Genomic DNA, 12,301 nt, shown 5'->3' with positions numbered 1-12,301 from the left:
GGGGGAATTGATCTGTTTAAAAAACCAAAGAAACTCCATTTTGCCCAGAAGACCTTATTCTAACTTAAAGTAACCTGGCCCCCAAAATCAGGGACATCACTGCCTCTCATGATTAACATCATTATCTCTCTCCAGCAAAATTGTACACAGCTAAGCTTCACATTGCTAGAAAACAGGATCTAACCGAATAAGGAATAATCACCAGATGAACAATGAATCATTCACATGCGTACTACTTAGACCACCATTTTATTGCCACATATACTGTGTCAAGCGTGTTAGCACCATCTTGATTGTTTGTATAAATGTAAGGTGCACCTGTAACCAAACCTTAATTGGTTTGAGAGCATGAGCCTACTGATTACCTATTGCTGACTGCAGAGCAATAAAGCCTCAATTAATAATTCCCAATCCTTATGTCTGTCTGATTGGTTAAGTGGACCCAGGAACGAGCCCCATCCACCCAATGATTGATCAACTTAAAAATCTAGTTAGCAGCCCTACATTTCCCCCCATTTTAATAATTATGTACAGAACTGTAGTGCTTATACATGGCATTCTTAGATCAAATCCTTTGCTATGCACTCATATATACTCGGTAAGATGGACTATATAAGTAGTAACTACCATCTGTGGCTTTGAGTGTCTTTGTTTTGTCTGAGAAAAGCCTCTAACTATTGTTAAGAGATGGTAGAAACGGAGTGCTTGATCAAGTGTTCTTATAACACACATTCCAAAGGGAGCCTGTACATTATGCTGCTGTACTTTTTAAACCTAAGCAACAGGTAGAAATTCAGTAGGCAAAGCCTGTTGCGGGGAAAAGATCCCTCTAGAATCCAGCCTTCCTGTTTGATTCAGCCACTTTGCTTTCATCCGTCTATCACTTGGATAGAGAATGGGGCGTCTTGCCAGAACCAAAGAGGATTAGACTCAATTCTCGCCAATATACTTGTTGTCTTAACCGAATGAAGTCAAACAACAAGGGTACGTGCTCAAAGAAAGCGCTTTATTTCATGTCATGAAAGGCACGAGTATCATCAGAGCGCATCTGGATGATACTGCGCGCCGAGTTATACAGCAGGTAAGTTTTTATAGGTTTCAATCATACAAGCATATCAATAAAGCGATTAATACACGTCATTAGTTATCAAACTTACATATTCCAGAGGTGTCATCTAGAGCCTGAGAAGATGATTTACTACCTGGCTTCTGACAATTTTAATCCCTATGGTATCTTTTCATACCAGCCAGACCCTCTTTCAGCTGGCAAAGGAATTCAACTAATGGCCTGTGCTTGACCACTCCTGGTACCTGTTGCCTCGGTGGGCCCCTCAACCCACATTCTTGGGAGGGGGCCTCTTGCTCTTACCTCTGGCCTCCAGTTAGCTTCATATTCCATTAGGGATGTGAACCTAACTTTTGAGTTACACTTTAATACATACTTTTATATATTTTTATATACTTATTTGTAGGTCTGGATTAAACATTTCATTATCAGCCTCTCATTATTGCATTTTTATTTGCTGATTTGCTTCTTTTCATAAGGCATTTCAAAGCAGAAAGTGTCTGCCAGTAAAACAAAAACAAATTATTCTATAACATTTTGTTAAATTTGAGGTGGAAGGCATGATTATTTCAAAGCACTGCAGTAAACGAGTCATGCTTGCTTTGGGTTTTTACATCAGTTCCTATGTAATTCCACAACCCTTGTCCTACACGTGCTGGAGTCTATCAAGTGCAATGAAGAACTATAATTAATACTAAATAACCTTTAAGAAGAAACTGATGTCTGCAGCAGACTGGATCCTTGTTATCTTTGGACCCTTCCACAGGGGGTCTTTAGCACAGCTGAGACATTGCTCACAGCTGAAAGCACAGGGATGGCAATACATTGCAAATGCAACATTTCTGGGTGTGAATTCTTACAACAGTTTTTTTTTTAAAAGCACCACACAAGTTAAAGGCAGACACTTTCCAAGTTTGAAATCTCACAAACCTTATCATCAGATTGCTTGGCAAATATGCAGATAGAGCTCTGTATAGAGAATTAAACAGCATGAGAGTGAACATTTCCATTTTATTCCTTGCCTCTCCCCCCCCCCCCCCCGCACCCTTCAGTTTTGCCAGCTTACAAGGTATTAAACCGACATTGTCCTTTTAAAGGATATTTTGTCCACTTACTTTTTTGTGCCATTTATATCTGTTTTTTAAATGCTCAGGTCACTTGCCAACAACTTTGCATTCTTCTGACTCCCTAGATCAGGGAAAAATCTAGACTTGGGTCTTGCAGAGGCCATTTGAGCATGTGTGGCGGCCATTTTTTATTTCCAGCAGCCTTTTTTTATTTTAAAAAAATGGCTGCCGCACGTGCTCAAATAGTCTCTGTGAGGTCCTATGCCTTGCCAGGCCTCGCAGTGGCCTATTGAGCATGTGCGGGACCTCTAAAATGGCCGTTGCACTGATCTTTCTAGGCCCGAACAGGCCTGAAAATCAGCCCAGGATGGGCTGCAGTGGTGATCTGAGAGGCTGGCAGGGGAGGGGAACCTTTGCAGACTCCTCCCTCCCACGGCCTTTAGGAAGGTGCCTCAGGGGGCTACAGGTAAATAATTTTTTTTTTTAATCCATGAATTGGGGAGGGGGGGGCAACATGGCACTGGCATGCCCCCAGTGGCGCCTAGGGCACGTGCCCTGGCTGCTCCACCCTAGTTTCGTCTATGATTGTTGCTGCCAGGAATGGCAGGTCAGATTTTAGAAAGTGCTGTAATTCTCAGGCTCCCTTCTCAGCCCTCACTCTGCATGGAAACAGAGAACAGGTGCTGGCTGCTCCCATGATGCAGACAGAAGAATGCATAGGGCCTAAATGTATACCTGCCATAAAGACAGCAGCCCTCACGAACTGATCTATCTTACAGAGGACTGCCTTCTCCTGCATGCTTCATCGAGACAGTCTTAGGTTAGAGGCCTATGCCCTTTTTTGCTTAACATGCAGTAACAACTGAAGACGGAGGCCCCTGCCTGCTGCAGTGCTGGTCCTAGGCTCCGCCCCCTGGCTGAAGTCCGTGCACTGTGTCCCCCTCCTCATGATATACCACACAGGGCTTATTCCAGAGAGCCCCTTCGGCCAGTGGACTGGAACCCTGGCCAACAGAGGAGTGACTGCAGCTGCCTTCATGACACTAGCTCATCTTCAGCCACATTCTCAGCCTCAGGAAACATATATGCCAGTTTCTGGCAAGTGCATCTATCTATAGTGACACTTTAGAGCTTCCATGAATTCCGGAGGCAAATTTTATGTTCCGTTCTGTTTTTAAAACAAACTGTAGCCATCTAGACCAGTGTTTCTCAAACTTTTTGGAGTCAAGGACCGCTAAATTCTTCGTGCAGAGTTTCAAGGACCGCTACATTCTTCATGCGCAGTTTCCCGGACCAGCAGTTAGTAAAGGGGTTTCAAGTCTGTCTGTCTATCTATCTATCAGACTTCTATACTGCCCAAAACTTGCATCTCTGGGCAGTTTAGAATGAAAATAATATAAGCATTGAAATAATTAAATTTGGAATCTTTTGCAAACATGGAATATTAGGGGTTCTTAACCTTGGGTCCCTCAGTTAAACTCCCATAACCCCCAACAACAATGGCATTTGGCCATTATGGCTGGGGATTATGGGAGTAGAAGTCCACCAACGTCTGGGTACCCAAGGTTGAGAACCCCTGAATCTAAAAGCCTGGGTGAACAAATTTGTCTCCAGTATGTCTGCAGTGGAGGTGCTTGTGATTACTCAATGGAGAGGGGATGTTGGGCCATTAGAAAAATTCAAAAGCTACATGGGGCCAATGAAAACAACATACAAGCAAGCCCCACTGATGCAAGAGGGAAACAGCGTTCCCTCTCAAGGCGCCTCGACCACAACAGGCAGCTGGGTTTCAATCAACCAATCTTTGGCTGCAAACAATGAGCATGCAAGAACCAGCAGCCCTTCAAGTGGCGCCCACTGCCATACTTTTTCCTCCATGCCCCCGCATCGCATACAGTTTGAAGCTGTAAAGATAGGGAATAAGATAGCTGTAGGAAGATCTCAGCAGCAAGTGGAGGCAAGGCACAAGAAGGGTCCCATGCCTCCGTGATACTCTTCCTCTTCCGTGCCATGTGCAAAACTGAGGAAGTGAGTGCCTTGATTTCAGTTGGGGGGGGGGTTGACTCCCAGTCAGGGACCGGCACTCAACCCTTCGGGGACCGGCAGCGGTCCAGGGACCGGTGGTTGAGAAACACTGATCTAGACTCTCGATTCTAGAGGAAAGACAACTGCTCTTTTTTTACTTTATAAATGCATCCAGGGATGCATTTATAAATGCATCTGGCTTGAAAGAAGAGCCTGCTTTATGAACAGACACAACCTGCTCCTGTATTCAAGAAAGAGGCGTGGGGAAACTCTGTGGGGGCAGGGCAGAAACATGCAGCAGATCAGGAATTAATGGTCTAGGCAGGGCCTTAGGGGGGAAAGAGTGGGAAAGTCCTCATTTTGAAGACAACAGCCTCCTCCCTCCTCAGAGAGCTCATAATAACTCCTGTTTCCAAGGAAAAAAGCCTCTGTAATCAACATATGCTAGGTAGGTAAGACCTTAGGGAAAACCACAGGAAAGTCCTCAAGCTGAAGGAAAAGCCCTTCTTTCTGGGGGAATGTGAACTGTCTGTGCAGAGGTGTCGCGATAATTGAGCAGAGGGGTTCAAAGAACCCAGCCCCCCCCCCCGGCTCCTGAGGGGCCCTCAACTCCACCCCTCCCAATTTTATTCATTTTCTCCCTCACTCTGAGGGGCTGCCAGGGAGATGGACGAACACAGGCCCCCTCTCTACTAGATATGCCCCTGTGTCTGAGTCTGCAAATTCATATCCATGTACAGTTTTATATAGTCTTTAAACAATTCTCTCTCTCACACACACACTCTCACACACACACACATGTTAATACATTCACAACATATAAAACAAACACCCAGTATCTTGCGATGAATGTGCCTTATTCCACCAATATTTAATAAACATAATCTAACAACTTAACTGACAAAAGATGTTGTTCATAAACTTTGTTATAACATTCAATAGAATTTATCAGCCACTAATGCAGCTTTTTTTTTTTTAAGAGGTCTCAATTTATTCCACTGCCCCACCCTACCGCCAAGTATGCTCTGCGTATTTTGGAGATCTGCTTTCTTTGTTACCATGCCTCCAAGGAGCTACCTATGGCTATATAAATAATTGCTGTGTGAAGACATTTGAGAGGCAAGCATTTATAGACTGAAGAATAATTCTCTTACAACTTGTCTTCAGTGTACCAAACTGACATCATGGGTGACTTGGCTGGTGCCAGGCACTCCACTATCCTCATCTTGATTTGGGCCTCAAAGACCAAGGAAAAATGTGGGTGCACGTGAAGGGCAAACTGGAAGCAAGCACAATTTGTGACACTGCAAAACTTTATTGTAGATGACATGGCATGTCTAGGCATTAGGCTTGGGTTCCAGTGTCCCAGTTTTGTGGAGTTTGAGCCAAAATGAAATATCCTTAACTCTGGTCCTAAAGTGGCACTATTTTGACCATCTAACATAGATTAAGGCCATAGCAGTTTGCCACAGTTCTTTGGGATAGATGCAAGTTTAATCCTGGAATTTCAGCTTTGGCTTCCTTAAATATAATGAGATGTTCTGCACAGAAGGCAAAGAATCAGTTTGGGCTAGGAGGTAAAGGTAAAGTGTGCTGTCAAGTCAGTGTCGACTCCTGGCGACCACAGAGCCCTGTGGTTGTCTTGCTAGAATACAGGAGGGGCTTACCATTGCTATCTCCCGTGCAGTATGAGATGATACCTGTATGATTTTGTAGTACAATATAGAAGGCAGATGCATTGCTTTGGAAGAAATTAAAATCTTTATAAGTAATGGGTAGATTGGTTCAATAGGTACAAATATGAAGTTATATTAACATCCAACTTGAAGAAGGGGTACAAAGAGTCCAACTAAATGAATCTGAGGTAAGTTGTGCTACAGATGATTCTTTGATAGGAGTTATTGGGATTGCTGTGGTAGTTGGTACTGCCACTGTTGCCACAGAGTAGCTATGTGGAAGATGCATAATGTTTTCCCTTACTTGCTCAGTTTGCTGAGGGACTGGCGGGTTCAGAAACTGTGGCTGATATGTCTCTGTCTAGCTGCTTCTCCAGGATGCTAGCCCTCATGCACAGGAGACATTTCTCTACATGATGATGGGCGATAGTGGCGAAAATGTGGAGAGTAAACTTCCTAATGATGGTGCATGAAATCTCCCATCGTAGGCACTAGAGAGTATAGTTGTGGAAATCTGGATTCACACTCCGGGTGGAAGAAACCACAGTCCAACTCTATATGGCTTTTGACTTCCCTCATGTGGTCCCATGCTCCTGCAATACAGTACCAGCAGTGATCATACTGAGGAAATAGTTGGTAGCAATGTTCACCTCTAGACTCAACAGGAGGATGTTTCTCTTCTTCCAGTGCTTGTTGTGTCATCATCACCGAAGTGGTTCTAGATGGTGAAGTTTTGCAAGGAGACATGAATGGTATCTTAGATATCTGGAACATGGTCTCCAGGTGCAAAGCAGAAAGCAGCTGCTGTTGTTCCTTCCAATTGATATGTAAAGTTGAATAGTAGTTGAAAGTTTAATACTGACACGAAAGAAATTCACTTTGTCGTACTGAAACAGATGGTATAGTCTTGGTCGACACAACATTTCTGATCAAAGTCAAGGTTCAATGCATTGTTGGCACTCACCTGAAAGATCATTCTCAGTGGTAGGGAGTGTATCCAGTGATGCTGGGTTGTTCCTCCCACCTGCTCCAAGACAGGGCCAATCAGGAAACAACTTTTTCTGGTGAGCTGGGAGGAGCTACCCCCTAATCCCCAATGTGAAGTCTTAGAGAATCGCTCTGGTGCCACTGAACTCTAACCTTAAACATCATGAACAAGAAATTGGTGTATGTCTGAGAGTTCTTCTTTAAATGATTGGTTTTTGAAATTATGGGATTATGCTTCAATTTCGCAAGTCTCATCTTATAAGGAGGGTTCGTGTTCTGAGTCATTTATGTCTGTTTGGGAGCCTTTTATAAACTACAACATTCGACAAGGTCTCCATTTGTTCCCAATGTCGGGATTCGATTTATGACGTTTTTAGTACATAAGGTAAACAGTGCTGATAAGGTTTTATAGCTATCCAGTATTTGATATTCTTTATATTTCTTATAAGAATATTGTTTGAGCATACGTACACTTACATTTTATTATTCATGAAAGCTCTTCTTAATATAAATATACAGGACTCACTTTTTTTTCTTGTTAACCTCCTCAGATGACATCAATGGGTGGTGGGGCTCATAGTGAAGAAGACGCTCTCTTAAATACCCAAGGCCTAAGCCATTTAGGGCTTTATAAGTTATAACTAGCACTTTGTATTTTGTCCAGTAACCCATTGGCAGCCAGTGTAGCTCCATCAGTAAAGGAGTAATGTGGTCTCTCCGAGATGACCCAGAGACCAACCTGGCTGCTGCATTCTGAACCAGCTGAAGTTTCCGGACTACATACAAAGGCAGCCCCATGTAGAGCGCATTACAGAAGTCAAGTTGGAGGTTACCAACAGATGTACCACTGTTTTGAGGTCACTGATCTCGAGAAACGGGCGCAGCTGGCATATTAGCCAGAGCTGATAGAAAGCACCCCTGGCCACCGCCTCAACCTGAGAAACCAGGGAGAGGTATTAATCCAGAAGTACTCCCAGACTGTGAACCTGTTCCTTTTGGGGAAGTGTGACCTTATCTAGAACAGGTAGATCAAAATCGTCTCTAGATTTCTGACCCTGCACAATAAGTACCTCCGTCTTATCTGGATTCAGCTTCAGTTTATTCTCTCTCATCCAGCCCATTACTGCTTCCAGGCAGGCATTTAGGGAGGATATGCCAGCTGCTGAATAAGTTCACATGGAGACTAGATCTGGGTGTCATCAGCGTACTGGTAACACCCAGCTCCAAATCCCCTTATTAGAATAAGGATCTTAAAGACACTGAATATTCCTGGTGTTTTTCTAGATTTTTGGATTTTTCTTGTCTGTCTTGGATTTTATTCACCCATCAGCTTAATAAACAGCATTATTAATGGAATTTGTACTCATTACTTATATCATTTAGTATTCTGCATGGAATTTTTTATTTGTTACTCAGGAAGCTGGGATGGATGAGATTAGAATATTTATGACTTTTTATAATCTTTAATTAAAAAAATTACTATTCAGCACTATAGAACATTCCAAACACATTTTTTTGTTAGGTTAGACTCGGGATTTTGAAAGCTTCTGAATAATTTTTAATAATTTTTTTCATTTTCAATTATATAGGTTTCAAATCAGATGAAGGACAAAACTGGAGTGCGGAAATTTACATTTATTGATTTTATTGATCTGTTTTTACATGGATCAACAAGTGGTGTAGATGGGAATACCTATTGTAGAACACTGTGCTTGAATTACTTATATTATCTATATCTTTTTTTGTCATGGTAGAATGGGTTCTCGCCTCTTTAAATTGCATAATTGTTGGACGATCAATCGGTTCAGGGGGAGTTTTCCTTGAGAGGTTTAAGATCCTTTACTGAAGGTTAGATTCCGTTTTAGACTTTCCGAGGCCTGCTATCCTAATAACATATTAACAATATTTCTCTCTCTCTCTCTCTCTCTCTCTCTCTCTCTCTCTCTCTCTATATATATATATATATATATATATACACACACACACACACACACACACACACACACACAATTACTACTATTGTTTCTTTCTTATGTATGGGGATCTTTTTTGTTGTCGATGGATAAGATCTGTTTGTATGGTTTTGTTGGACTCTCAGAGATGTAACCTTTTCTGTTTCTATAATACTAATAAAAGCATTTAAAACGGTCGGTGGGGGGTGGGTGGGGAGTGGACTTAGACCTTGTGCCCCGGGGAGCTGTCCTGGAATGAGAAAAGAGTGAAAATTTGGTCCTAAAACAATTCATACAACGTAGGTAAATCTTAACTACCCTGTGCATGTCCAGAGTATGCCACTCCTTCTTAGGTGAACTGGGGTTAGGGCAAAAAGATGGCAGCATGAGCTTCTGTGTTCTGTGAAACAATTAGTTAACTTTAGGCACAAAGGTAGGATCCGTCCATAGGCAAATGTAATAGGGAAAAATCAGACACGGTTTCATATGTGTAAACAGCAACCCCAGCTCTGAAATCCAACACATGGAGCTAATGGAAACAAGAAACAAAGCCTTCAACAAAATAAACTTTAGGGAAATCAATCTGAGAGGTTCAAAGGGAGCCTTAGTTATTTATTTATTTTACATTTATATCCCGCTTTTTCCTCTGAGGAACTCAAAGGAATACGGTTATGTTTAACTTCACAACCACCCTGGGAGGTAGGTTAGGCTGAGAGATACATGACTGGCCCACAGTCACCCAGTGAGTTTTGTGGTTGAATGGGGATTTGAACTCAGGTCTTCTCGGTCTGAGATAAACATTCTAACCACTATGCTATAGGGAAGAGAGGAGAGCTAGTCTTGTAGTAGCAAGCATGACTTGTCCCCTTAGCTAAGCAGGGTCTGCCCTGGTTGCATATGAATGGGAAACTTGATGTGTGAGCACTGAAAGACATTCCCTTTTAGGGGGATGGAGCCTAGAAGGCTCCAAGTTCCCTCCCTGGCATTTCCAAGACAGGGCTGAGAGAGCAAGGGAGCTCTTGGGGAACTGGAGCTGTGTTTGAAGCCAAGAATTTATAGTATCCATTCTCTCTCTCTCTCTCTCTCGCCAAGACTGCTCCATTCTCTCTCTCTCGCCAAGACTGCTCCATTCTCTCTCTCTCTCTCTATCCAAGACTGCTTTATTCTCTCTCTCTCCCTCTCTGCAAGACCGCTCCATTCTCTCTCTCTTGAACAAGACTGCTCCATTCTCTCTCCCTCTCTCTCCAAGACTGCTCCATTTTCTCCCTCTCCCTCTCCCAAAGATGGCTCCATTCTCTCTCTCTCTCTCTCTCTCTCTCTCTCTCTCTCTCTCACAAGACTGCTCCATTCTCTCTCTCTCCCCCTCGCCAAGATTGCTGCATTCTCTCTCTCTCTCTCTCCAAGACCACTCCATTCTCTCTCTCTCCCGCTCTCGCCAAGACTGCTGCATTCTCTCGCTCTCTCTCCAAGACTTCTCCTCTCTCTCTCTCGCCCTCTCACCAAGATCGCTCCATTCTCTCTCTCTCTATCTCTCGCACAAGACTGCTCCATTCTCTCTCTCCCCCCCTCATGCCAAGACTGCTCAATTCTCTCTCCCCCCTCTTGCCAAGACTGCTCCATTCTCTCTCTCTCCCCTCTCGCCAAGACTGCTCCATTCTCTCTCTCTCCCCTCTCGCCAAGACTGCTCCATTCTCTCTCTCCCCTCTCGCCAAGACTGCTCCATTCTCTCTCACTCTCACCAAGACTGCTCCATTTTCTCTCTCTCTCTCTCGCCAAGATCGCTCCATTCTCTCTCTCTATCTCTCTCGCACAAGACTGCTCCATTCTCTCTCTCCCCCCCTCATGCCAAGACTGCTCAATTCTCTCTCCCCCCTCTTGCCAAGACTGCTCCATTCTCTCTCTCTCCCCTCTCGCCAAGACTGCTCCATTCTCTCTCTCTCCCCTCTCGCCAAGACTGCTCCATTCTCTCTCTCCCCTCTCGCCAAGACTGCTCCATTCTCTCTCACTCTCACCAAGACTGCTCCATTTTCTCTCTCTCTCTCTCGCCAAGATCGCTCCATTCTCTCTCTCTATCTCTCTCGCACAAGACTGCTCCATTCTCTCTCTCTCTCTCACACACACAAGACTGCTCCATTCTCTTTCTCCCCCTCATGCCAAGACTGCTCCATTCTCTCTCTCTCCCCTCTTGCCAAGACTGCTCCATTCTCTCTCTCTCCCTCTCACCAAGACTGCTCCATTCTCTCTCTCTCTCTCTCTCTCTCTCTCTCCTCTCGCCAAGACTGCTGCATTCTCTCTCTCTCCCTCGCCAAGATTGCTGCTCTCTATCTCTCTTCCTCTCTCTCCCCAAGAGCGCTCCATTCTCCCTCTCTCTCTCCCTCTTGCCAAGACTGCTCCGTTCTCTCTCTCTCCCTCGCCAAGACTGCTCCATTCTCTCACTCTCCCTCTCTCTCCCCAAGACCACTCCATTCTCTCTCTCTCCCCTCTCGCCAAGACTACTGCATTCTCTCTCACTCTCTCCAAGACTGCTCCATTCTTTCACTCTCACTCTCTCTCTCTCCAAGACTGCTCCATTCTCTCTCTCTCTCTCTCCCCCCTCTCTCCCCCTCCCTCTCGCCAAGATCGCTCCATTCTCTCTCTCTCTCTCGCACAAGACTGCTCCATTCTTTCTCTCTGTGTGTCTCTCTCTCTGTCTCTCTAGCAAAGGACTACTGCATTCTCTCTCTCCCCCTCATGCCATGACTGCTGCATTCCCCCTCTCTCTCTCCAAGACTGCTCCATTCTCTCTCTCTCCCCTCTCGCCAAGACTGCTCCATTCTCTCTCCCTCTCCCTCTCCCCAAGACCGCTCCATTCTCTCTCTCTCTCTCTCTCTCTCTCTCTCTCTCTCTCTCTCTCACAAGACTGCTGCATTCTCTTTCTCCCCCATGCCAAGACTGCTGCATTCTCTTTCTCCCCCATGCCAAGACTGCTGCATTCTCTCTCTCTCTCCCTCGCCAAGACTGCTCCATTCTCTCTCTCTCCCTTGCCAAGTCTGCTCCATTCTCTCTCTCTCCCACCCTCTCTCCAAGACTGCTCAATTCTCTCTCTCTCGCCTCTCGCCAAGACTGCTCCATTCTCTCTGACTCTCCCTCTCCCCAACACTGCTCCGTTCTCTCCCTCTCCCGCCCTCTCTCTCTTTCTCGCACAAGACAGCTGCATTCTCTCTCTCTCTGACTGTGCCATTCTCTCTCTCTCTCTCTCTCTCCAAGACTGCTCCATTCTCTCTCTCTCCCTCTCTCCAAGACCGCTCAATTATCTCTCTCTCGCACAAGACTGCTCCATTCTCTACCTCTCCCCCTGTCGCCAAGACTGCTGCATTCTCATTCTCTCTCTGTCTTTCTCTCTCTCTCTCTCTCTCCCTCTCAGCAAGACCACTCCATTCTCTCTCTCTCCCCCTCTCGCCAAGACTGCTTCATTCTCTCTCTCTCCCCTCTCGCCAAGACCGCTGCGTTCTCTCTCTCTCCCCTCTCGCCAAGACTGCTGCGTTCTCT

The 12,301-nt window shown here is 44.9% G+C and overlaps 1 protein-coding gene across 9 annotated transcripts in view; it reads left to right on the top strand.

The window, feature by feature from the left end:
* The first annotated feature begins 2,383 nt into the window (after positions 1-2,383).
* The window catches only part of LOC128324297 (uncharacterized), a 54,697-nt gene continuing 44,779 nt past the window's right edge, over positions 2,384-12,301 (top strand). For 2 of the 9 annotated variants that reach the window (XM_053248701.1, XM_053248693.1), the window contains exon 1: positions 2,386-2,599. The gene's annotated coding sequence lies outside the window, so the exon portion shown is untranslated. Of the gene's footprint in view, positions 2,600-4,590; positions 4,607-8,472; positions 8,670-12,301 lie in introns of those variants that run through there. The other 7 variants (XM_053248702.1, XM_053248698.1, XM_053248692.1 and 4 more) reach the window with 7 other exon arrangements.

The sequence above is a fragment of the Hemicordylus capensis genome, chromosome 4, assembly GCF_027244095.1.
Source record: "Hemicordylus capensis ecotype Gifberg chromosome 4, rHemCap1.1.pri, whole genome shotgun sequence".
NCBI classification, from domain to species: Eukaryota; Metazoa; Chordata; class Lepidosauria; order Squamata; family Cordylidae; genus Hemicordylus; species Hemicordylus capensis.
This window is presented reverse-complemented; position numbering and strand designations above follow the sequence as displayed.